General features: G+C 36.8%; 1 protein-coding gene across 5 annotated transcripts in view; it reads right to left on the bottom strand.

The window, feature by feature from the left end:
* The window catches only part of RAD18 (RAD18 E3 ubiquitin protein ligase), a 141570-nt gene that overhangs the window by 29036 nt on the left and 86286 nt on the right, over nucleotides 1-26248 (bottom strand). The window lies entirely within an intron of this gene.

The following is a 26248-nucleotide window of genomic DNA, read 5'->3' as shown; positions in this document are numbered from 1 at the left end:
AACGTTCAGCAAACAAAACTTAACACCTGAAACAGGATAAACTATTTACCTTTCAGGGATATTTTAAAGTTCATAAATATTTCCAGAAGAAAAGGCTATAATAAAATACAAAACAGTAATGTATATTAGCAGAAAAAGACTTTGTGGCAACATTAAACTCATTAAATGTCACATTCTTAACAGTTAGAAAACTAAATGTAATGTCAACCTTCCAATAGCAATTATGAAGATTTAAAAATTACAATGCTATCACTGACTTACAGTAAAATACTTCCAACTCAGGTTACTGTTGAATTAGTTTTATAATGCTTTCTTCAGATATTATTTTCTCTCAATTTGACTGGAAATATAAATACTTACTTAGCAATTTTTCAAAAAAACCCTAGTGTCCCCTAAATTACAAAATCCCATTAATATATACGTCTTACTTTACTGCCTGAACTACCAAACGTCATTAGCCAATCAATTTATGATGATAATAACACTGATGAGATGATGATTTCTAAAACTTTAAAGAGTACTTGCTCTTTTTTTGTTAAAGTAGATTAAAGTATTTACTCGGTTCAAAATCAAATGGCATAAAAAGATATATACTGGGAAATCTCACTTTCTTCTTTGTTCTCATCCAACCTGCCCCCCCCAACCCCTGTCTACAACATGCAATCACTTTTTTAGTTGGTTGTTTCTTCTTCTAGTGTTTCTTTATGCAAAACCAAACAAACATAAGTATGCATTATTTTTCCCCCTTTTAGGGAAGAAGTAACATTGCCCTACAGTGTTCTGAATGTTGGTCTTTTCAATTATAAACGTATCCTGGAAATCTCTCTGTATCAGCACTTAAAGAGCTTCCTTTTTAAACAATCACAGCATTTCATTGTGGAGAGGTACTAATTCAATCAATCCCCACCAGAGGAATGCTTGAGTAGTTTCCAGTTTTTTGTTATTATAAAAAATGATGTCACGAATAACCCTGTGTATAGGTCATTTTGTATGGGTGCAGCTATATCCATATGACACATTCGTCAAAATGCTGAGCAAATGTAAAATAACAGTACTTTTAGTTAATCTCACCAGATTCCCCTACTTAGGGATTGTAGAATGAGAGTGCCTGTTTCTCCACAGCCATACTACATAGTACATTATCAAACTTAAAATATTTGCCAACCTACTGGGTGAACACGGTTTTAATTCATGTTCCTTTTTCAGAAAACTGTCTGTCCATGACTTTTTTTAAAATTTCAGAATATTACAGGGGTACAAATGTTTAGGTTACATATATTGTCTTTGCTCTGCTCCTGTCAGAGCTACAAGTGTGTCCCTCCCCTAGACAGTGCACACTGCACCCATGAGACGTGAATATGCCCACCGCCTCCTCCCCACTCCCACTTGTCCAACACCTGATGAATGTTACTACTCTATGTACACATAAGTGTTGATCAATTAATACCAATTTGATGGTGAGTACAAGTGTTGCTCGTTTTTCCATTCTTGTGATTCTTCACATAGTAGAATGAGCTCTAGCCCTATCCACGATAATACAAGAGGTGCAAGCTCACCATTGTTTTTTGTTGCTGAATAGTACTCCATGGTATATATATATCACATTTTATTAATCTGATCATATATTGATGGGCACGAGTTCATTCTACATCTTTGCAATTGGGAATCGGGCTGCTATAAACATTCGAATGCAGATGTCTTTTTTATAGAATGGTCTTTTATTCCTTTGGGTAGATGCCCAGTAGTGGGATTGCTGGATCAAATGGTTGTTCTACTTTTAGTTCTTTGAGGTATCTCCATATTACTTTCCCCCAGAGGTTGTATTAGTTTGCAGTCCTGCCAGCAGTGTCTGAGTGCTCCTATCTCTGCATTCATGCCAACATTTGTTGTTTTGGGACTTTTTGATAAAAGCCATTCTCACTGGACTTAAGTGATATCTCTTTGTGGTTTTGACTTGCATTTCCCTGACGATTAGAGATGCTAAGCATTTTTTCATGTTTGTTGGCCATTAGTCTGTCTTCTTTTGAAAAGTTTCTATTCATGTCCTCTGCCCACTTTTTAATGGGGTTGATTTTTTTCTTGCTGATTTGCTTGACTTTTTTGTAGATTTCAATTATCAGCCCTTTGTTGGATGTATAGCATGCGAATATTTTCTCCCATTCTCTTGGTTGTCTATTTGCTCTGATGATGGTTTCCTTGGCTGTGCAGAAGCTTTTTAATTTGATCAGGTCCCATTTACTTATTTTTGTTGTTGCTGTGATTGCCTTTGGGGGCTTCTTCATAAATTTGTTCCCTAGGCTGATGTCTGTAAGAGTTTTTCCAACATTTTCTTCTAGAATTCTTATAGTTTCATGCCTTAAGTCTGTTATCCATCATAAGTTGATTTTTGTGAGAGGTGCGAAGTGCGGATACTGTTTGAGTCTTCTATATGTGGCTATCCAATTTTGCCAGCACCATTTATTGAATAAGGATTCTTTTTCCCCAGTGTATGTTTTTGTCTGCTTTGTCAAAGATTAGATGGCTATATGAGGAGGGTTGTGTATCTGGGTTCCAAGTTCTGTTCCATTGGTCTATGTCTCTGTTCTTACGTCAGTACCATGCTATTTTGGTTACTATAGCCTTGTAGTATAGCTTGAAGTCTGGTACATTGATGACTCCCAATTTGTTGTTTTTGCTTAAGGTTCCTTTTGCCATACGGGGTCTTCTTGAGTTCCATACAAAGCATAGAATTATTTTTTTCTACATCTGCAAGAAATGATGTTGGTATTTTAATAGAGATTGCACTGAATCTGTAGAGCACTTTAGGTAGTATAGACATTTTAACAATGTTGATTCTGCCGACCCATGAGCATAGTATGATTTTCCATCTGTTTACGTCCTCTGCTATTTCCTTCCTCAGTGTTTCATAGTTCTCCCTGTACAAATCTTTTACTTCCTTAAATATATTCCTCGGTTTTTTATTTTCTTTGTTGCTGTTGCGAAGGGTATTGAGTTTTTGATTTGGTTCTCAGGTTGACTGTTGTTGGTGTATACGAATGCAACTGATTGGTGTATATTAATTTTGTACCCTGAGACTTTGTTGAATTTGTTTATCAATTTGAGTAGTCTCATGGCAGAATCTTTGGGGTTTTCTAGATATAAGATCATATTGTCAGCAAAGAGCAATAGTTTCACCTCTTCTGCCCCCATTTGGATGCCCTCGATTTCCTTCTTTTGTCTGATTGCTCTGGCTAGCACTTCCAGCACTATGTTGAATAGAAGTGGTAATTGAGGGCAACCTTGTGTGGTTCCAGTTCTAAGCGGGAATGCTTTCAATTTTTCCCCATTCAGTATGATGTTGGCTGTGGGTCTGTCGTATATGGCTTTTATAATTTTGAGGTAAATCCCATCTATGCCTATTTTGTTAAGTGTTCTTATCATAAAACAGTGTTGAATTTTGTCGAATGTTTTTTCTGTGTCTATTGAGAGGATCATATGGTCTTACTTTTTACTTTTATTTATATGGGCGAATTACATTTATAAATTTCGGTATGCTGAACCACTCCTGCATCTCTGGGATGAAGCCCACTTGGTCATGATGGATTATTTTTTTGATAAGCACTTGAATTCGGTTTGCTGGGATTCTATTGAGAATATTTGCATCTATATTCATAAGGGATATTGGTTTGTAGTTTTCTTTTTTTGTTGAGTCCTTTCCTGGTTTTGGTATCAGGGTGATGTTGGCTTTATAAAACATGCTGGGGAGGATTCCTTCCTTTTTGATGTTGTGGAATAATTTCTGCATCATAGGCACCAGTTCTTCTTTGTAGGTCTGGTAAAATTCGGGTGTGAAACCACCTGGTCTGGGATTTTTTTTTAGGAAGCTTTTTTTTATTGCTGCTTCAATTTTGATACTTGACATTGGTCTGTTTAGGAATTCTATTTCTCCCTGAATGAGCATAGGGAGGCTGTGTGTTTCTAAGAATTTGTCCATTTCCTCCATGTTTTCAAATTTATGTGCATAAAGATTTTTATAGTATTCATAGATGATATTTTGTATTTCTGTGGTATCAGTTGTAATTTCTCCTTTTCCACCTTTGCACAGTGGCAGTATGATAGTCAAGGAGATGTGTCCTTGACTTTTGTCCATTTTTCTATTGGGTTTGTGGGTTCCTTCCTTCTCAGTCTCTAGGTGCTGAAAAAGAATATTCTTGAAAGTTTAAAAAAAGACTCTATTAAATCTCTATAAATAATTTTAAAAAGTGTTAGCATCCCTTCTTTTACTGTCAAAAATATTTCTACTAAATTATACTGTGATTTCTAAGGCAAGAACTGCTTCTAGACCCAGGCATCCTAACTGAAATACTGATTTAAAAATTTATAGATCTAAATTAGTCCTAAGAAATAATCTGAAAAATTCTTTCCTGCAATAGCCAAATCTGTTTTCTCTTTTCTGACTACCCTAACCCACACAGTTCCAGTACCTTCACCTCTTTCATATGCAAACCAAGTGAACTAATTCAAACATTTCAACCGTATCTGGGCATGCTTTCTTATGGATCCTAAAATTCCCCAGGACCAGGGTCTTCTACCTAAGAGATATTTAACACTCTTAGTTTTAGAAGAAAAGACTCTAAATCTGAAAACCATGTCTTTAATGAATGCACTGATAATTTTTCACTTTAAAAACATGATACATTTTACTTTGAAATGTAGCACTGGACTAGATTTTTCTTTCATTATGTACATTATCCTCTAAGGTTCTACAGTTACATGAAAATAATGGAGTGGGGAAACTAAAAAACTTGTCACTTTTAATATTTCATCTATTCATTTAATTCTACTTCAACAAACACAGAACTCTGATCTGGCCTTGGTGCCTTCTGAGGATTTGGAGAACAGCAAAACCAAACAGGAGAAAGTAATATGCCTGAATTCAGGAAACCTGGCTTTACCATTTATTAGGATCATGAGATTAAATCACTTAACTTCTGAGTCACTCATTGCCTTACCTGCCTAGAAACAGGGAATATTTCAAATGCTGTTGCAGTCCTTTCTACCCAAGGAGCACTATGGGTCTATGTGTCTACGTATGTCCCAGCTATTCAACTGTTTAATGGTGCATTAGCACAAAAGTAAAGCTTCCTAATTGGTGTAATTGGTGTGCTCTTCCCCTCTCCCATGGGTTGGTGGTACACTAGGCATGAATCACCAGCCCTGGGGAGACCTAGAGTGGCTGAAGCCCATGGCAGGCACCTGGGGCCTACAGCATCACCTCTTTATCCTGGCATGACACAGAAATACTAGCATTTTCTATATGTGCCAATGAAAAGGGTTAGGAAATATTGTATTAAAGAGAGAAGCAAAAAGAGAGGGAGAAAGAGACAGAGAGAGAGAGAGAAGCATTCCTTTTATGTCAATCACTTTAAATTCTTATAAAAAGCGAAAAAAAGTGCTGTGTGTACTTTCTTTAAGGAAAAGAAACAAAAGAACATTAGATTCATTCCAAATACCAGAGTTCTCTTGGCTCTCTGGAAAAATTCAAATGCAAAACAGAATTAAATATTTGCTTATGTTTAACTTACAAACTTAAAAAAAAGAAGATATCAACTCTGAGAGTCTAATGTTAAGGGAAAATTTTTTAAATTAGCAGAATATTCACTGCTACAACTAGATACTGAATCAAACTCTGAAGTTAAATGGGCAGGGGAAAAAATTGTGATGCTTCACTTTGTTTTTATTCTTTCAACTCTCAGCAGTATAAATGACTGACACAAATAAAAACCAAATACTAAAAGGAGATCACAGAAATAGGTTATAATACTTAGCCCCACAACAAAAAATAAAGAGACAAGCAACATCCCAAAGATGAAAATTCTCTCTTACCACCCAAGAAGCTTTAAATTGATTACAAGTTTCTTTGATGACAGGGACTGAGGGGTTGAGTATGAAGTTGGTGATGAGACTAGCATGTCTTCTTACAGTAAGGCCAACTTCTATGTCATCTACTAGGTACTCCCCTTTAGAATGCACATTCAGCCGTGCACACGTAGGATGCCAATACCAACCACCCAAACCATAGAACTCAGTATCAAGTCAAAGTTCAGGCCATAAAATTCTAATCTTATGATATGTTCAAAGAGGACATGAATTTTAAATCCAACTTATATGAATGGATTTTAGGCATTGGAGAGTTAACCTCCTGGGACACATAAAGTGTTGGACTAAATGATCAAAAATATATGAGAAGAATTATCCCTCTAAAACCATATTTACCCCAAACTTTTATTGTTCTGTTTTTAATTTTTATATTACCTGTACTCCAATAACAGGTTATAAATGACTCTAATAAAATGTGCTTATTAGGGCAAGAGAAACATACTAAAGCCACACATTAATCAAATCCTAAAGGCTTCTATAATTGGGTTCTGCAAAATTACTTTAAAAATGTAAGCCTCTGCAACTGAAACCTATCATGCTTTAATGCTTGACTTCCTCTGAAATACAAGAACAATGTGTACCACTTATATGGTAAAATCAATAGGAGTAAGCAAAATTAGCAATTAGTATGTACACATGTTTCAGAACATACTTGTGTGGGAGTAAAGAGAATAGACAAGATATGCAAATTAACACTGCATGTCCTTATAAAAAGGTGCCCATACAATCATGTAAACCCAGACACTTCAGAGAGTGATATAGTGCACTATTAATATGCCAAGACAAGAAGTGGAAATAAGCTTATCCCAGGGAAACCAGAATACATGGTCATTCTATGTCTAACTGACATTTTGAATAATTCCATTCAATTCTTACTAGCAAAGGAAGCAATGATGTCTAAGATGTGGCCAGACAAAAAGTCTGATGCGACTCATGTTGAAATGGGGGAAAAACTGGGCTGAGAATTATTAGCTTCAATTTAATTTTACTGAGTCACTTCAGATAAGTCACATCACCTCTCTAGACCTCCATTTCCTTATCTATGAAATATACTTAATACATTTAGTGACTTCTCAATGTACTTTCTAACTTCAAAATGTCTGCATTCTATCCTAACATACCTTTTCCCCAGGTTCTGAAGGTCTCCAAGGAGACCTCACAGCATCTATTCCTCTAATTTAAAAGCAAATGTAGTATCCAATGAGGAAAGGAACATAAATGCTGATTTAAACTTCCAGAGTGACTATAACAAATGAAATCTCAATCAATTGACTAAAAATATAAAATTCCAATAGCATGAAATTATAAATTACACACAGTTTTTGTTCTATCCAATTTCATTCACCAGAACAAGGCCAAAAGGAATCTGATTTTGCCCCTCCTCCCTGCTTTTTTAACTAGAGAAAGCTCTTAACTGGTTACTCACATTTGGGGGTCTGAGAGTGTTGATCCAAAATAATTACTAATTGTGTGTCTAACAGAAGGAACTAGTAGTTCCTTCCAGGTTTCATACTTAGTCTTCTCAAAGTATTCTGAAAAGTATACTCTTGCACTCTTGGTACTACTATTTTTTTTTAAATGAAGAACTGGATTCTGAGCCAGTGAAAATTATATCTCAGTTTTATGAATCAAGCCAAATATTTGCAGAAGCACATGGGAAAAGAATTTCTATAAAGTTTGCAAAATGTCTGAAAAATTAAAAAGAGAAACACCCATTAAAAAATTCAACCTGGCCGGGTGCAGTGGCTCACGCCTGTAACCCTAGCACTCTGGGAGGCCGAGGTGGGCAGATTGTTTGAGCTCAGGAGTTCGAGACCAGCCTGAGCAAGAGCGAGACCCCGTCTCTACTAAAAATAGAAAGAGATTATTTGGACAGCTAAAACTATATAGAAAAATTAGCCAGGCATGGTGATACATGCCTGTAGTCCCAGCTACTCAGGAGGCTGAGGCAGTAGGATCACTTGAGCCCAGGAGTTTGAGGCTGCTGTGAGCTAGGCTGACGCCACTGCACTCTAGTCCGGGCAACAGAGTGAGACTCTGTCTCAAAATAAAGAAATAAATAGGCCGGGCGCGGTGGCTCACGCCTGTAATTCTAGCACTCTGGGAGGCCGAGGCAGGTGGATCGCTCGAGGTCAGGAGTTTGAGACCAGCCTGAGTGAGAGCGAGACCCTGTCTCTACTTAAAAAAAAATAGAAACAAATTAGCTGGTCAACTAAAAAATATATATAGAAAAAATTAGCCGGGCATGGTGGCACATGCCTATAGTCCCAGTTACTCGGGAGGCTGAGGCAGTAGGATCGCTTAAGCCCAGGAGTTTGAGGTTGCTGTGAGCTAGGCTGATGCCATGGAACTCACCCTAGCCAGGGCAACAAAGTGACACTCTGTCTCAAAAAAAATAACATGCCTGTAGTCCCAGCTACTCGGGAGGCTGAGGCAGTAGGATTGCTTAAGCCCAGGAGTTTGAGGTTGCTGTGAGCTAGGCTGACGCCACGGCACTCACTCTAGCCAGGGCAAAAAAGTGACACTCTGTCTCAAAAAAATAAAATAAATAAATAAATAAACAAAAATAAAAAAATAAATTCAACCTATGCAAGTATTACCATGGCATGCCAACCAAAACTCTCAACACTACAGCCATCATGTCAAAACCTTCAGTGATGATCCAACACTGGTACATGCTATGACATTGAAGATATCATTTGTTAAGCATGGAACCTGGAAGGAACTGCCAATTTCTATAAGCATTTTAATACAAAATTAGTAACCAACTATGGAATTTTAAAATTCTCTCCTCATACAGAAAGGAGTTAAAGTAATTTTACAGAGGATTTTTATGTCACAGCACTTCATGAATTTGCTACCTAGGATTGACTTAGAATGCTGAGCAATCGATGATTTAATATAAAGCAACAACAGCAAAAGCTATTATAAAAGCAGCTCATCAGATTATCCAATGAAAATGCTTTTAATAAAAAGAAAACCTAAAAGGTGCCAACAAGAACTGCCTGAGAGTAAAAAAAAAAAAAAAATCATTTAACAGCAAATAGCTTCTCGCAATGAGTACTAGAGAAAAGATAAAACTATTTGTATTTTCACACTGTTCTTGGAGAATCACTACTCAAATCACTTTCACAAATATATTCTCTAATAAAATATGTAAATAAAGAGGCTGAGACATAAATTGGGCATGTTTTCTCTTAAGATGAAAGGCTGGGCCACAGCCTCTATGAGGTGAAACCATTGTGTAAGAGGTAAGAGTACTAGCAAAGAAAAGTAAAGATGATCAAAAATAAAACAATGAAGGAGGAAATATAATTCTTCCCTTATGCTACATTTATGGATTAAATTTTAACAAAGTACAAAACAATAATCCATTTTATAGAATGTATTAAAACAGGATTTTACTAATTTACCTGACTAAATGTAACACATAATATTAAATGAAAGGTTTTTAAAAAGAATACATGAGTAACTAAATTTACTACATCCCAGAACCAGTGTCTAATTTCCTAATGAAGAAATTAGAGTTTTGATGACTTTGAGTTTCTAATATTCAGCACATTCTTTGGATATTTTCATACCAATATTCTTCTTTATTTTGGTGTTATACTCTTCTTTAAAATTTATTTTGATAGATGTAGGGGTATAAGTGTTTTTTGTTACATGGATGATTTATATAGTGGTAAAGTGAGGGCTTTTTATGCACCTGCCACAAGGATAGCATACATTGTACCCAACAGGTAATTTTTGATCCCTCAACCCCCTTCCACTCTCCCCTCTTCTTAGTTTCCGATGTCCATACATCACTTTGTATGACCATACATACAGCTATTGTTTAGTTCTCACTTACAAGTGGGAATGTGTGGTATTTGTTTTTCCGTTCCTGAGATACTTCACCTAGGATAATGGTCTCCAGTTCCATCCAAGATGCTGCAAAGATATTTTATGCTGAGTAGTGATCCATGTTACATATATACCACATTTTCTTTATCCACTCCTCAGCTGATAGGCTCTCAGGTTGATTGTATATCTTTGCAATTGAGAATTGTGCTGTGATAAGTATTCGGGTGCAGTTGTCTTTTTGATATAATTACTTCTTTTCCTTTGGGTAGATCCCCAGTAGTAGAATTGCTGGGTTGAATGGTAGGTCTACTTTTAGTTCTTTGAAGAATCTCCATAGTGCTTTTCATAGAGGTTGTACTAATTTACATTCCCACCAATAGTGTGTAAGCATTCTTTTCACTTCATCTGTGCCAACATCTATTGTTTTTTGACTTCTTAATAATGGCCATACTGACAGGGGTAAGGTCGGATCTCATCGTGGTTTTAATTTGCATTCCCCCAAGGATTAGTGATGTTGATCACTTTTTCATGTTTGTTGGCCATTTCTGTACCTTGTTTTGAAAAAAAAATCTGTTCAAGTCTTTTGCTCACTTTTTAATGGGATTATTTGGTTTTTTCTCGGTGATTTGAGTTCCTTGTAGCTTCTGGATATTAGTCCTCTGTCAGATGTATAGTTTGCAAATATTTTCTCCCATTCTGTAGGCTATTTACTCTGTTGATTATTTCCTTTGCTGTGCAGAAACGTTTCAGTTTAATTAAGTCCCATTTATATATTTTTGTTCTTGCTATATTTGCTTTTGGGGTCTTACTCACAAATTCTTTGCCTAGGCCAATGGCCAGAAGAGTTTTTCCTAAGTTTTTTTCTAGAATTTTTATAATTTCAGGTCTTACATTTAAGTCTTTAATCCATCGAGTTAATTTCTATATATGGTGAGAGACAGGGATCCAGTTTCATTCTTCCACATATGGCTACCCAATTTTCCAGCACCATTTATTGAATAGGGTATGTTCCCCAGCGTATGTTTCATTTGCTTGGTCAAAAATAAGTTTGTTGTAGGTTTATGGTTTTATTTCTAGGTTCTCTATTCTGTTCCATTCATTTATTTGTCTACTTTTATACCAATACCATGCTATTTTGGTTACTATAGTAGTATAATTTGAAGTTAGATAATGTGATGCCTCCAGATTTGTTCTTTTTCCCTAGAATTCCTTTGGTTATTCATGCTCTTTTTTGGTTGTATATAAAATTTAGGATTGTTTTTTCTAACTGTGAAAAAGGGTGTTGGTATTTTGATGGGAATTACATTGCATCTGTGAATCACTTTGGGCAGTATGAGCATTTTAACAATATTGATTCTTCTAATCGATGAATGTGGGATACTTTTCCATTCATTTGTGTCATCTATGATATTCTTTCATCAGTGTTTTTTTTATACTTCTCCTTGTAGAGATCTTTTACCTCCTTGGTTAAGTATATTCCCAGATACTTTATTTTCTTTGCAGCTATTGTAAATGATATTGAGTTCTTGATTTGACTCTCATCCTGTTTATAGTTTACAGAAATGGTACTGATTTGTGTACATTAATTTTATAACCTGACACTTTAGTGAATTCATTTATCAATTCTAGGAGTCCTTTGGAGGAGTCATTAGGGTTTTCTAGATATAAGATCATATTATCAGCAAAGAAGGATAGTTTGACCTCCTCTTTTCCAATTTGGATGCCCTTTATTTCTTTTTCTTTCCTGATTGTTCTAAGACTTCCAGTACTATGTTGAACAGAAATCATGACAGTGGGCATCCTTGCTTTGTTCTAATTCTCAGGGAGAATGATTTTAACTTTCTTCCATTCAGTATCATGTTGGCTATGGGTTTATCATGTACAGCTTTTATTATTTTGAGTTATGTTCCTTCTATGCTTAGTTTACTGAGGGGTTTTAACATGAATAAGTGCTATATTTTATCAAATGCTTTTTCTGCATCTATTGAGATGATCATATGGTTTTTCTTTTAAATTCTGTTTATGTGGTGAAGCACATTTATTGATATGTATATGTTCAGCCATCCTTACATCACTGGAATGAAACTCACTTGATTGTGGTGAATTATCTTTTCGATGTGCTGTTGGATTCGGTTTGCCAGCATTTTGTTGAAGATTTTTGCAACAATATTCATGAGGAATATTGGTCTTTAGTTTTCTTTTGTTATTGTGTCCTTTCCTGGCTTTGCTGTCAGGGTGATACTAGCTTTGTAGAATGAGTTAGAGAGGATTCCCTCCTTCTTGATGTTATGGAAAACTTTCAGTAGGACAGGTGCCAGTTCTTTTTTATTGGTCTGAAAGAATCTGTGAATCCACTTGGTCCTGGGCTTTTTGTTGTTGGAAGATTTTTTTTTTATTACTATTTCAATCTCTCTACTCCTTATTGGCCTGTTCAGGATTTCTATTTCTTCCTGATTCAAGCTTAGAAGATCGTGTATTTCCAAAAATTTATCCATTTCCTCTAGACTTTCTAGTTTGTGTGTGCAGAGGTTTTCATAGTAATCATGGATAATATTTTGTATTTATGGTATCAGTTGTAACACCTCCTTTTTCATTTCTGATTGAGCTTATTTGAATTCTTTTTCTTCTATTCTTGGTTAATCCAGCTAGTGGTCTATTGATTTTGATTATCTTTTCAAAGAACCAACTTTTAGTTTCATTGATCCTTTGTATTTATTTTTTTCAATTTAGTTTATCTCTGCTCTGCTCTTTGTTATTTCTTTTCTTCTGCTAGCTTTGGGTTTGGTTTGTTCGTCTTTTTTAGTTGCTTGAGGTGTGACATTAGGTTGTTAATTTGTGATCTTTCTGTCTTTTTGACATAGGCATTTAGTGCTATAAACTTTCTTCTTAGCACTGCTTTTTCCGTATCCCAGAGATTTTTGGCAGGTTCCGTTACCATTGTCATTCAATTTGAAAAGTTTTTTGATTTCCATCTTGATTTCGTTATTGACCCAAGGATCATTCAGTAGCAGGTTGTTTCATTTTCGTGTATTTGTGTAGTTTTAAGAGTTCCTGCTGGAACTGATTGGAATTCTACTATAGTCTGAGAGGATATATGGTATGATTTTAGTTTTTAAAAATTTGCTGTTTCCACATCTTTGCAATTGTGAATTGTGCTGCTATAAACATTCGGGTGCAGATGTCTTTGTTATACAATGTCTTTTGTTCTTTTGGGTAGATGCCTAATAATGTGATTGCTGGATCAAATGGTAGGTCTACTTGTATCTGTTTAAGGTATCTCCACATTGCTTTCCACAGAGGTTGCACTAGTTTGCAGTCCCACCAGCAATGTATGAGTGTTCCTGTTTCGCTGCATCCACGCCAACATTTATTGTTATGGGACTTTTTGATAAAGGCCATTCTCACAGGAGTTTACATGAGTGGATTAATAAAATGTGGTATATGTATACCATGGAGTACTACCCAGCTATAAGAAATAATGGGGACATAGCACCTCTTATATTTTCCTGGTTAGAGTTGGAACCCATTCTACGAAGTGAAGTATCCCAAGAATGGAAAAATAAGCACCACATGGACTCATCATCAAATTGGTTTCATGGATCATCACCTAAGAGCACATTTAGGAATAACATTAATCGGGTGTCGGGCAGATGTGTGTGTGTGGGGGGGAAGGGATGGGTGTATACATACATAATGAGTGCAATGAGCACCGTCTAGGGGATGGACACGCTTGAAGCTCTGACTCGGGGTGGGGGGTTAAGGGCAATATATGTAACCTAAACTTTTGTACCCCCATAATATGCTGAAATTTTAAAAAATTTGCTGATACCTGTTTTGTGGCCTAACATGATCTATCTTGGAAAATGTTCCATGTGCTGATGAAAAGAATGCTACTTCTGCAATTTGGGGGCAGAATGTTCAATAAATGTCTGTTGGGTCCATTTTTTCTACAGTCCCATTTAAGTCTAGTGTTTCTTTGTTGATTTTCTGCCTCAATGATCTGTCAATGAAATGTTAAAGTCCTCAACTATTATTGTGTTGCTGTTTATTTCTTTTCTTAGGTCCAATATAATGTACTTTTTTTTAACAAATAAACTTTTAATTTTAGAACAATTTTACATTTAAACTGTTAACAGTTACGAAAGATAGTACAGAAAGTTCCCATATACCCCACACCCAGTTTCCTTTATTGTTAACATCTTAAATTAGTATGATACATTAGTCACAACTAATGAAGCAATATTATTACTAATACTAACTAAACTCCATACTTTATTCATATTTCCTTAGTTTTTACCTAATGTTTTTTTTTTCTGTTCCAGGTCTCCATCCAGGATATGACATTACATTTAGTCATAAAGTTTCCTTAAGCTCCTCTTAACTGTGACAGTTTCTAGACTTTACTTGTTTCTGATGACCTTGACAGTTTTGAGGAATACTGGTCAAGTATTTTGTAGACTGACCCTCAATTGTAGTTTTTCTGATGTTTTTCCTCACAATTTGACTGAGATTATGAGTTTTGGGGAAGAAGACCCCAGAAGGTAATGTGTCACTCCCATCCCTTCCCATCAAGGTCACATGCTATCCATACAACCTCACTGTTGATGTTGACCTTGATCACATGGCTGATGTAGTGTTTGTTGGATTTCTCAATTGTAAAGTAACGCTTTTCCTCCAAGTCCCCTTCCTTCTTTGGAAGGAAGTCACTATAAGTAGTCCACATTTAAGGAATGGAGAGTCATACTGCATCTCTTTGGGGGAGATTATCAACATAAATTATTTGGAATTGCTCTGCATGGGAGGTTTGTCTATTCTTCCCCACCACATTTTTATCAGTATGGACTCATGGATACTTATTTTATACTTTAGGTTAATCCAATATTACATTACTTATCTTACTGCTTAAATTGTTCTAGCTTTGGCCACTGGGAGCTCTTTCAGTTGGCTCTTGTGTCCCTTTGACATACTCCAATTATTGTGTTTATGGTTTTTTTGTCTGTTTGTTTGTTTATTTTTTTAATTTTCTTTTTCCTCCTCTACCTCCTTCCTTTCCCTCCCCATCTCTCTTTTTCTTTCTTTTCTTTTCTTTGGGTGTGGATAAGGGTGGGGAAGAGGGAATTCCTTGCTTCCTGGTACTACAAAATGCCTGAGGCTCATCTTGTATTTCTAGAATCAGCCATTTTTTCAAGAAGCACTGGTTCTTTTTCTTGGGTGATGGTATTAGAAACCAAGATCTGTGTATTGGGTGTGCTCATTACTACTGTGGTATCCTTTGCTTCTTGGCCCTCACAGCTGACAGAGCAAGGAAATATATGAGCTTATACTAGTCATTCATATACCAAAACTATAAACATTTCTATATGCCTATCCAATCTATATAAAGCTATACAAGTTCATATTAATGTTGCTAATTCTAATCCAGTACCACATGCGTAGTTTTAGCCTTATTTGTCTGTAACTTCTCACTCCAACAATGAGAAATCTGGCTCCCAACATGTGCCATCCATTTTAAGACAAACATATAACTAACACTGCAGAAAAAAAGTTATGCTAAGCTACAGATGGGGAGAATTTGAGAAAACTATTCTGAAATAAGTCAAGGAGAAACTTCAGCAAATATATATTAGAGGAATACTTGAGTCCACACATCAATACAAATCATGTGAACTAAAATAAAATCTTAAGCCTCTCCCCAGCTGACTGAATGAATTTCCTCTTGGCCAAGGGGACCCTCCCTCTCCAAAAAAACAGCTGAGTTACCAGCCATGAGGAGAGGAGAGATCAGACACTCCTAGTTATGACCTGTCCCTTTTGGAGTTATTCTTGTAACAATAAGATACAAAATCATTAACAAGCCTAAGGCCATATAAGACAAAGGTCAAACTTCTTTAAATTATTTTATGGAGTCTGGGTTCTTTTCCATGGACAAACAAATAGTACAGGTAATCAAAATGCTATGTTCAAATTCTTAAGCATAAAGAAGCAATTCAATTTAAGAAAACTCTAAAAATAATTACCATTAAATGTGCCAAATATAAACTTAAATTTTTTTTTAATGTCCAAAGAGGGTTCACACAATATTGTTACCTATTAACAAAGTACGGACTTTAGAAAAAAATAAAAAGACCAGCAGGCTTATTCTGCCTCACCAAGCAGAGTAACTTCAGAAGTGAGAGAGAATGTTTCCATATACCACAAGGCCTATTAATCATACTCCTATCTCTTTTAAGGAGAAACAAAGTAGAATAATAAGGACATACTCCCAGACAATCAAAGAATTCCTAGTTCTACACTTGTGAGTTTTTACCTAAGGCCAAGGGATTTTATTTAGTATGCTAGTAAACTTCCATTTGGTGATAGATTATTTTGTACTTCAGTTTATTACCACACAACATGAAAAAGTAAATTGTTTCTCATCAATAGATACATTTTCTCCCTTCAGTTTCTTTCTTTCCTTCCTTCCTTCCTCCCTCCCTCCCTCCCTTCCTTCCTTCCTTTCTCCCCTCCCTTCCTTCCTTCCTTCCTTTTTTTTTTTTTGAGACAAAGTCTTGCTTTGTTGCCCAGGCTAGAGTACTGTAGCATTATCATAGCTCACAGCAACCTCAAACTCCTGGGCTCAAGCTATCCTCCTCCCTCAGCCTCCCGAGCAGCTGGGACTACAGGTGTGTGCCACCACGCCCAGCTAAATTTTTTTGCATTTTTAGTTGCCCAGCTAATTTCCTTCCATTTTTAGTAGAGACAAGGTTTTGCTCTTGCTCAGGCTGGTCTCAAACTCCTGAGCTCAAGCAATCCTCCTGCCTCGTCCTCCCAGAAAGCTAGGATTACAGGCCTGAGCCACTGCACCAGCCTCTCCCTTCAGTTTGTGGAGCCATTTGGTTCTAGAGCTTTCCAGACATTGGCTTGTCTATCACTTCTTCAACAGCCCCCAGACATCTCTATCTCTTCCCTTAGCAGCAAAGGGCAAGTGTGCTTCGCAGATAGGTGTGCAAAGCTGCAATGAGATCTGGAAAGCCCACATACATTCCTACATTCTCTTGGGCTAGAGGTACAGCTTACAGCCTACAGTGCCCCATCTGTACTCATAAAGCACATGTAAAACCCAACCATTTTCCCATTTTCGGTTGGAACCACTGCGGAGGCAGATCCCATTGCTGCTCTCACCCCTTTGTGCCCCAGCTTGACTTCAACGCCTTTGCCTGAGGGTAATCCCTCACAGCTAGGGCCTGCTGTGTCCCCAGCATGGAAGGCTTAAAGCACCAGGGAACAGCCCTGAAGAAATTATTGAACTTGAAACTGCAAGGGGGTTTCAGACTAGGTCCAGTTTCTCGTCACACAAATATCCAGTTATTGAGACAATGAGTATTGCCAAGGAAGAAAGGAATTTTTTAATACGAAAGATGTCTTGTTGGAGAACAGGAAAAGCTGCCTCAAATTTGTCTCCCTGACTAACAGAGATCATGGGCTTTTTAAGGATGGGCCTTGTGCCTTGGGGCAGGTCAAGGCGGATGGTTAGTCTTGGCATCAGGAAGTCTGCCTAGGACCTCAGAATCTCAACTTCTTTGTCTTGCAGAAAATCCACCATTTCTGGGAAACAACTCAAAAGGTTAAGTAGTTAGTTAAGTGAGAGGATTATAAAAAACATGTAGGACGGCTGGTCTGAAGGTAGTGAGTTATCTCACTTGATTGTTCACAGTCGAATCCCTTGTTCTACTACTTTACCCCCTTCTCACTACTGCACTTAACTACTCTTAAGTGTAAATATATATATATATACACACACACACACACACACACATATATTTTGGGGGGGGGCAGACACTGGTGGCTCACACCTATAATCCCAGCACTTTGGGAAACTGAGGTGGGAGAATTGCTTGAGGCCAGGAGTTCAACACTAGCCTGAGCAAAAGTGAGACCCTATCTCCAGAAAAAAAATAGAAAAATTAGCTGTGGGTGGTGGCACGTGCCTGTAGTCCCAGCTACTCTGGAGGCTGAGGCAGGAGGATCGCTTGAACCCAGGAGTTTGAGGTTGCAGAGAGCTATGATGATGCCACTGCACTCCAGCCTGGTTGACAGAGTGAGACCCTGTCACATTAAAACCCAGAAAACAAAACAAAAACAAACAAACAAAAAACATATAGGGGTCACTGAAAATTGTTCACGCAGCCAGTTGGTTACGTGACCGAGAGACGTTCCCTTGCCCCTCGGGTGGGATAACTCAGGTGAGTGTTTTAAACCAGCTCCCAGTTTCCCCAGGAGTATTAAACTTCAGCTGCACACAGTGGCATCTGGTTTGAAAACATGCCCCCTTAAGTGCTGTCTTCCCTTTCCTGTCTCACTTCTCCTACGGGGTTCCCTTCATCTGCCAGATAGCCGCTTCCACTCAAATCTTGTCGCCAGGTCTGCTTCTCAGAAACTTAACCATTTCAATAACTGCATATTTCCACTCTTTTGAGAATGTGAAAAGCAAGGTTGCTTGGCCACAGGAGCACATCAGTCAGGAGAGTCTGAATTCTGGGTGTTAGGCTTAAAATATTCATCCTCCCCAAACCTCCATCCAAACCTCCTATAAAACCCACTGTTCTCTCCTTCCTTGGGGTGTATTAGGCATGTAGCCTTTGGTAGGCCCTAACGAGATAAGAGAATGACTTTCCTTATCCTTCCTGATAAGGACTAGGCTTATCCTTCTGCTTATCCTTTGTTCCCTAGGGAGATAAAGGAATGGATTGCAAGAAGGGAACTACTTTCCTTACCTTGGTTGTTTGAAAAGGATTTGTTTACTCCTCCCAGAAAAACCCTCTGTAAAAACCAAGGCTTTCCCCTTTTCTCTGGCAGATGCCTTTTTCAGCCTCCACCCATGGGCACCCTGATGTTCAAAATAAACAGCATTTTGCTACACACCAGGCTTTCTGTGTCTCCTGGCTCTGGACCTAACGCTGGGGGCAATCAGACCAGGGTTCAAATCCTATAACTGCCACATACTGCTTGTACAACCCTAAGCAAGTTATCTGACTCCTTTGACCTTTCATTTCCATATTTCTAAACTGGCTTTGCTTGTGAACTAAATTATATAACATATGTGACACTACTGGCACCCAAATAACATCTGTAGAAACCACACAGCTTATTGCCTACATTAAGAAGACTTTAGTATTCTACTGTCTTTATCAATATAAGTTTATTATTCCAGAAAACTCTGGCCTAGAAAGATAAAAATTGTGAATAACTTTATTGTTTGAGTCCAAAAACTTCCTGAAAGACCCATCAGCTTTTCAATACAAAGCATCAAAGGACACACCCCCAGGACTCTTTGAATCCCTCACCTCAAAATCTGCATTTTGTTGTATTCACCAAGCCTGAACTATTAAGTTTACCCAGTGCTAACCATGACCTGCAATGAAAGGCCTGCCTAAAATCAAACTTCAAAATCTCAATATACATCCCAACTTTGCCCTTCTGGCCATGAGACTACTCTGATGATAGAAGTAGTGTTACCCCTTCCCTTCACTAAGCAACAAGCTCAGCCTGGTCTTATCATAGGCTTGACAGTACTAGCATTTGACATTCCTTAGATCTGCCATCCCCACCCCACCCCAGGGCCACAGACTGGTACCAGTCCACACCAGTCCTTGGTCTGTTAAGGGACCAGGCCGCAGAGCTCCACCCACCCCCCTTCAGTGTAAAAACTGTCTTCATGAAATTTAGGAATGAGGAGGCATAGCAGGAGGTTGGGGGGGGCGGTGATCTAGCGAAGCTTCATCTGTATTTACAGCAGCTCCCCACTGCTCACATTACCACCTGAGCTCTACCTCCCCCACTCTCTGTAAGTGGAAAAATTCTGTTCCCTGAAACCGGTGCCTGGTACCAAAAAGGTTGGGGACCACTGCCTTAGATGTATGTCACAAAGGCACTTCTTCCCTTAAGATTACCTCCATTATTTCCCAATTCACTCAGAACTTAGGAAAGGCTGGAATTTAACTACTCCTTCCATTTCTCCAAAGAATGGTAATCAAAATTTGTGCACATGTTTTTGGTTTTGGTTTTCTCTTTAGCTCTTAAGAATTCTGGATAACTCTTTCAAAAATGACTGAAAAATGAAGAAAGGTTGTAGCACAATTTATCAAACACCTGGCCGATAGTTAACTAGCCTTTTTGTCAAAGTCCTGGTGTTCTGTGCCTTCGTCTGTGTAGGATTTCCTACACAAAGATGCTGCCATTAATGTAGCATCAGAGAAGAGGTGACTGTTTTTGGCAGGAACTGTGAAAAGTTAAAATATATTCATTCATACCTTAACTGATTCAGGTTCTTTTATGATCAACCTTTGGCATCTGCAAGAAGGCTCACCTAGGTTCGCCCTACAAACTTGGTCACAAAGTGGTGAAATTAGCTGTTCTTTATGAGTATGGAAATCACAGTCCCCGCTTCACTAGCCCATATTCTCCAACACAACAAAGCAGAGATAACCATGTTGGGCTGGTTCTGAATAGGCTGTCCAAATAAATGAAAACCATACTAAGCATCCCATATAGACCCCTGGCTACTGCTTTTTTTAGTCAATAAACTGTAAGTGTAAATCTTTCCCATTAGAAAATCTCCTAGATGCATAAATCAGCTATTTCTCTTCCTTAGAGTTTAAACAAACTTCTTTGATGATGAACATGACTCTTCTTAGAAATTTTAAAAATTTTAATGGTTTCAAATCTACAAAAAATAACCCTTATACCCTTCACCCAGATTTTCCAACTGTTAACATTTTGCCACATTTGCTTCATCATTCTCTCTCTGTATGTGTTATAACATCTATATAACATATACTGTTTCTTTAACCATTGAGAGTAAGTTGAAGCCATCATGCCTCTTTAACCCTTCAGTGTGCATTTGTTAGGAACAAGTACATTTACTTGCATGACCATGATACAATATCAAAATCAGGAAATATAATATTACTACAATATTATCTATAGACTTTATTCAAGTTTCTCCAGTTATACCAAAAGACATTGTTTCTTCATTTTTTTTTTTTGCCTCGACCTAAAATGCACAAATATTTTTTAAGAATAATGATCTAAAGGTTCTTCCAAGAAAAAGCATGACTACTACTCATCTCTGCATGAAGATAATGCTTCCGCTCCAGGGTCATAATCAACTGCATCTTTTCTTCTAATTTAGCCCTCAATAAAAATGCAGTATCCTCTGCTTGCCAAAACATGGGGAACAAAAGCTCTTTCTTCTTGATTAAGAAAAATAATAAGTTAATTTACAGAAATTTGGACAAGTCTCTTAAACTCCCGGAAACCATCTAGCAAAAAGTTGCACAAAAATCTAAAATTCTTATCAATTTGTTTATCAATATTCAGGCTGACAAAATAAGATCAATATAATAATTCAAATTCAAAAGAAGTACTTAAGAGTTAAGAATCAAGTTAGCAACAAAACCATTTCATCACAGTAATTATTTGGATTGGTTATACCTTTTGGATCTTAAAATAAGATTATTCTTATTTGTCAGCTTGCTATATTGTGTAAGTCTGAATATTGCTCTAATACAATGAAAACCACCATCTTTATTCAACAACATAACAGTGAGATCTATATTCTGTATTACAGTATGACTGCATGAATTAAAAAAGAATTCACAATACATTGGCACTCATATTAGACCTAAAACAGCACGACTCTTCTCTTACAAAGAGAACTATAAAAAAATGATAAAATAGTATGATCCCCCTTTTTAAAAAGTATTCATCTACCTGCCTATCATATCTCTATCTCTGGAAGGATGTATTTATGAAGGTGCTAACACTAAGTATTTCTGACTGAAAAAATTATGGAACTTTATTCTTTTTATCTAAATTTTCCATTTTTCACAATAAACATGCATAACATCTACTTTAAAAAGTACTTCTGAAAATTTAGAGCTTTACAATGAAAACAACAAAACAATAATAAAAGGAAAAATAAAATACTTTTATAAAAAATGAAAGAGATAAATATGTAAAGAACAATATGTAAAGAACAAACATAATTATAGAAGGTTGGTTTATGATCTGCAATGAACAAGTAAAAGAACATACAGATAATTTACCAACTATTACACTTGTCAAAAATAACAGGACTACAGAATTTTAAGGTTGAAAAAGATCTCACCAAAGTCACTAAGTATAGGGCCCATCTCCTTTCCCTCTGATTCCTGAGTATTATGGAAATAAAAATTGGACCAGACAAATAAAGACCACCTATCTGAGATATACTATGATTCTACTAAAGGAATTTGGCCTTGACTGGGCCTTTCTCACTTTAAACCTTTTCCTAAGTTCTATGGTGTTAATTATCCTAATCAAGTGGTTATCTCTCTTGACTATTTAAGTTTTGGAGTCTTTAAATACTATAACTGGCACTAACCAATGAATCATCATATTTTGCGACAGCCTTCTGCCAGGCTACCACCAACCAGTATTACAAGCCACTTTATGAGTTTCCAAGTAGATGATGCAAATTATGCTTGAAATGTGTCAGGGACCTTATTCATATTCAGACACTGCATTTCAAAAATCTAAGACAACACTGATGGCAACATGAAGCATTATTTCATCTGCCACTGAGAAAAAAACTGAGGTCAATTTAGCTATAACTTCCTTTTCACTTAGAATTTTTAATTTATACACATCCAGAGAGTTCTTTAAAACTTATGTAGATGTAGGTTTTTATCTTAATACCATTGTTGTGCATATACAAAAAATAACTGAAATAAACTGGTTAAAGTATTCCTGAAAGAGCTGCATATTCAGAGCCCAACTCCTTTTCATCATGTTTTGACTCAGCATGCTATCTTAGTTTTTTCACACAAACTCATCCTCTGTACCACTAAGTGTACCAGAGGTATAGCATTTATCAAATGCACTATACTTGTTGTTTCCAGGAATTTCATCTAAGGCACAGACACCCATTCCACAAACTGAACCCATACTTTTCTTTCTTTCCTCAATCACACTGCGTGTGCTGGAAGATAAGCAGTTTCTGTTCAAAGACAGCTAGAAGTGTCTGAAAAATGGACACATAATACTTTAGCATTAGTTCTTTGCAACACGTAAATCAGTCATGCTAATTATTATTGCTTTGAAATGTCTTCCATCTATTCCAAGGGATTTGCCCATTTCTCCTGCCTTCAGTCAGTTATGTAAGAAACAGGTAATCCTTTGCACATAGCTCACTCATAAAATGTAGCATGTCTTCATATACTTGTGGGTATTTTTCTTTCCTAGGTCCTATAAGGTACTTGATTGTTTTTCAAGAAAATACAGAATTGTGGTCATTCATTCAATGAGGAACATTACCTGACTAACTTGAAATTTATAACCTGCTGCTCTGTTTCTGTGCTTTTCTTCATACAAAATAAATTTTTTGTTTCATTAGTTCACTGACAACATTATTATTAATAAATGACAAACTAATGTAATTCCAACAAATAATCCACGTAACCAAACGGAAGTGAGGACGCTATGAAGGGCCATGATGCACACCCACTGGCAAGTATATCATGGATGCCAACTCGGTTGTCAGCAATTGAAAGATACTGCTGATTATGAGACACACCACAATTTCAGATATTAAAATGTAAAACAGAAAATGTATGTCTTAAAATCAATACAATTAGGGTTGTGAAAGTACTTCTAAAATGTCTAGCCATAAATCCCTAAATTTTCCAGTATTACTGAAGAAAACTGAATTGATTTGTTTTATAAAAGTATAACAATAATCATATATTTATCAAATATTCTCATATCTATCATCTCATCTTCCCAACAGATCTTAGACATAAGATATTTTTATATGCTTTACAAAGATATAGGGAAACAGATTTCCAAAGACTGAATCCAAAGTCACCCAGCAGAACTTGACCCCAAAGCCATTCAACTCAAAGCCTACTACTTTTCCAGCTATACCAGAGCTGTTCCCTACTGCATACTAGTAAGTAGTCTAGTCTTGAATCAGTTGCCAAGTGGTCTGTCCTGATATCAAATCAACACCACTATTTAAGGCTCATTTCTTTTCCATTTTCCCATTAGCCTTAGTTTCTAGGTCTTAAACAAGGAACAGATTCTACCTTTTTAAACTTAAAGATCTTAGACTGACAAAATAGAACAAATAAAAAGGGGATATAAAAAAAGAACCCAGATAAAATTAAAAATTTAAAGATAAACTTATTTAATATTTATAATGTGTATAACACCTCCTATTCATATTTAAGACATGAGTACTAGAGAAGACACTGCCCACTCTCTCAAGGCAAGCCCAATAAAACCTTACATACCATCACTGAAGCTAAGCTTCCGAAGGGTGCAAGCAAACTCAATTTTTTTTCTTGTTAAAATTACAATTAGAAACAACTCAAATGTCCATCAACTAATAAAGGAGTAGATAAAACATATATCCATACAATGGAATATTATTTGACAATAAAAAGAAATACAGTACTGAAACATGACACAACATGGATGAACTATGCTAAGTGAAAGAAGCCAGTCACAAAAGACCACATACTGTATGATTCCATTTATATAAAATGTTTAGAATAGGCAAATCCATAAAGACAGAAAGTAGATTGGTGGTTGTCTAGGGCTTGGGGCAAGAGGTTTGGAGGGAAATAGGGACTGCTAATGGGCACAGGGTTTCTTTTTGGGGTGATAAAAATGTTCTAAAACTGTGGTCATGGTTGTCCAACTCTGTGAATATATTAAAAACCATTGAATTGTACTCTTAAATGGGGGAACTGTTATCTCAATAAAGCTGTTAAAAATATGTAATTTTTAGGTAATTTCACTGAGTCATAGGTGTGTGCGTGTTTGTGTTTGTATGTGCACAGACATATACATATATATAACTAATTATAATGTGAAAGAATACAAAAGCTTAATATATACATATATTTTTTGAGACAGGGTCTCCTTCTGTTGTCCAGGCTGGAGTGCAGTGGTACAACTGCAGCTCATGGCAACCTTGAACTCCTGAGCTGAAGCAATCCTCCTGCCTTTAGCATCCCAAGTACCTAGAACTACAGGTGCATACCACCATGCCCAGCCAATATTTAAAAATTTTGTGTAGAGACAGGGTCTTGTTATGCTGCCCAGGCTGGTCTCAAACTCCTGGCCTCATGTGATCCTCCTGCCTTAGCATACCAAAGCTGGGATTACAGGCGTGAGCCACCCCACCCAGCCCAAGAGCTTAAATTTTTTTTTTAATTCTTTAATGGTTTGATCACTGCTAAACTGCAGCATCTGGAATAGTGCCTGGCACACAATACATGCTTGCTGAGTGGATGAGTGCAATAGTGTAATGTCAAGCCCTGTTATGAACAGAGAATAAAGGGTAATCTAACATCACTATGCTTATTTTGAGTTGCTAACAAAATTTTCGTCTCAAATATTACATAAGAACAACCTTTTATGACCTTACCAAAAGGAAAGCATTAAGGATGGACAAAAAAACTGTCTGATAATATACTGACCAGGATCTTGGTCCATATAAAGGCAAATAATGAGAAGGGGCCACTCCCCTAATGAAGTGGCAGCAGGAACAATATGTCACTGGGGATAAGCGTCAAGGCACTTTTCAACTCTTCCATTGAGTGATGAGTTATAAAAACCAAACTTTGGCCTAAAACCATTTTAGTAAATTGACCCAAGGTTTATTCCACATTCCCCTCAGTCATATTTCCTTTACCTTTTCTATGAAACCCAGAGATTAAAGCAATGACATTTTCCTTTTTAATAGTCCTCTCACAGGTCAGTGATGTGAATAAGTCTGAATGAGGCCAGGACTTCATCAAAGTCACCCTATTTCCCACACTCTCACCACCAGGTAAACGCACATCTGACTGCCATGTGTCTCCCCTTTCAGTTTCTTCCCCTCCCTCTCCAAGCTCACAAAATGTCCCAATTCACTCTGGCATTCGGAAACATTCAGCCATCCAGTGACTAAGGTTAAAACCTAACTCTTATTCCCTCTGACTCTGATTTTTCTCCATTTTTACCCTGTATTTCTAGAAGATTCGTGCTTAAAAAGAAATACTGCCCAGTGAACATGCAGGAATGGCCTGATCTAGAATAACAACTCAGGTTACTAAGTGTTTTTCCCTCAGTCAACTAGAGATACACTGTTTTTGACCTCGAAAACCTTTGGGATAAGGTGGGAAGATTTCTCCTTCTTAATATTTAATTCTGACTAATTTGAAATTGTTTCCCAGCAATCCTACAAAAGCAGAGGGTCTTTGGGGATATTCTTCTTATAAAAAATTCCTTCTTAATTTAATGCTTCAGATTAGACATATCTATCATTCTAAGAGCATTGTTAATAATTTTTAAATGAACTAATATCAAAGATTAAGTAATTTCCAAGACACATTCACATATACTGCTGACAGTATTTTAAATTGGTATAATTCATTCAGAAAGTGGCAACACCATCACCTACCTGGGTCAAAATGAT

This window comes from Lemur catta, chromosome 18, assembly GCF_020740605.2.
Source record: "Lemur catta isolate mLemCat1 chromosome 18, mLemCat1.pri, whole genome shotgun sequence".
Lineage (NCBI taxonomy): Eukaryota > Metazoa > Chordata > Mammalia > Primates > Lemuridae > Lemur > Lemur catta.
The sequence above is the reverse complement of the archived record's forward strand: the minus strand, read 5'-3'. Positions and strand labels throughout refer to the sequence as shown.